Here is a 2,075-nt window from a genome sequence, read left to right as displayed (position 1 = left end):
TAGGACACATGTGAAGACACAGGGAGAAGGCAGCTATCTAAAAGCCAAGGAGAGAAACCTAGAAGAAATCAGGCTTGCTGACAACTTTGATCTCAGGTTTCTAGCGTCCAGAATCATGAGGAAACGCAGTTCCATTGTTGAAGCCACGCAGTCTGTAGTACTGTGTTATGGCAGCCCTCGCAAGCTAATTCAGGTGGTGTATAAACCTCAGAGTGAGACCCCAGTATTTCTTAAACCTTGCAGGCTAAAAGTAGTGTGGAAAGCTGCCAACAGTTTTCATTTTCTGGGAAGAGATTTGGATTCCTTTTTGAGAGTAAATCATTTTGGGGAGTGGGGGTGATGGGGAAACACTGTTTTTGTTTACAAAAGTAAATTCATAAGTTTATTCCCAAATGAAGTTTAGGAAAATGAAGCACTGTTCTGCTGCTCCGTGTGATCTGGTAAAAATGTGTCTTTACTGTTGGCAAGGTTATTAAACTGACTTGGTGTTGGGACTAAGTTTTGGCATGCGAAGAAACTGGGTTTTCACCTTTTACTGAGCCTAGAGGGATGTACAGGCGTGAGGAAAACATGTTCCAAGGCACTCCCGTTGTCTAGAGGTAAAATGAGCCCTACAATTTAGTAAGCAATAGGCTGGAGAACCTCTAGAACTTTCTTGTCATTCAAACAGGTTGGCACAGTGAAAGACAAATGTTTGGAGGCAAGCAAAGTTGGAGGCTTAAAATAATGTAATTTCCACCGTAAAGGAAATTCCACTGCCTGAAGATGAGGGCGTCTTGACTGCATTGGCAATTATTCATCGCTCAGTTTGAGTTAAACTTTTATGTCCAGCAGTGAGTGATACAGTCCATTCCTCCTAGATGGATGTGTTATGTTTCTATAGCTTTCCTTTTAGGATTTTCCTTTGGCTCCTACAAAATCTCCAGTCTATTCCTGCCTTCCTACTTTTGCATTTTGACTATTCTATTGGACATGCAAAAACGAATAAGACATGACAACAGTGATTAAAAAAAAAAAAAAGTAGCAACAATGATAAGAGAAGAGGCCAAGAGCGAAGTTTTTAACCAATAAAAAAGGCTGTTAAGGGAATGGCAGTCAAGCATAACAACTGTTACCCTAAATTCAGGTAGTTTGAAGTCTAGGAGCTTCCATGAAGTTTAATAAATTCATCAGTGATTTTGGTGAGAACAGCTTTAGTGTGGTGCTGGGGGCAAAAATCAAAATGCAGTGGGAATGATTTATAAACAACTTTTTTTTCAAGAGATTTACTGTAAAGAGAGGAGAAATATAAAATGAGAAAGGGGACAAGGGATTACGGCCATCGTTCCTAGACTATGCACCAAAGTGTCCTGGAGAACAGCAACAAACTGTGTCATAGGATGGACAAAGAAAATGTCCAGGGAAACACGCCAATATCTGGAATACCAGAGGAACTACTAGCTCACGGGAATTCATAATTTCAGCGTTAGATTGTGCTGCCTGCCTTTTGGTGAGGTTATGCCTTTGTGAAGCCGGGTTTGTAAAGTCCCTGGGGTTAAAATGAAGTACTATGTGAAAATCAGCGTGGAACAGGAAGTAAGAAGACCACTGTGAATAATGCTGCTATGAACATTAGTGTGCAAATATCTTTTCAGATATATGTTTTCAAGTTTCTGAGGTAAATATCCAGTAGAGGGATTGCTAGATCATATGGTAGATCAATTCTTAGTTCTTTGAGGAAACTCCATACTGTTTTCCATAGTGGCTGCACCAATTCGTAGTCCCAGCAGCAGCGGGTGAGGGGTCCTTTTTATCTTTCCACCTCAGTGATTCTTTTTTTTCTTTAACCTACCCCACACACCCCGCTTTGTCTCTACAAAGTGTTCACAGCACTGTTTTTTGATTCTTGAAAAATTAAGTAGTCTTTCATCAAGAAAGCAAAAGAAAATGAAAGAAATGTAACTTTTATATAAATATGGTGGCAATTTTTACCTGTTACACATTTTTAAAAAAGTCCTAATATACAGCGAACAGCTAACAAAATTAAATGCCTTATTATCATCTCTACTTTAAAGATGATGAAAATGAGTCACAAA

This window comes from Pteropus alecto, unplaced genomic scaffold (assembly GCF_000325575.1).
Source record: "Pteropus alecto unplaced genomic scaffold, ASM32557v1 scaffold195, whole genome shotgun sequence".
Lineage (NCBI taxonomy): Eukaryota > Metazoa > Chordata > Mammalia > Chiroptera > Pteropodidae > Pteropus > Pteropus alecto.
This window is presented reverse-complemented; position numbering follows the sequence as displayed.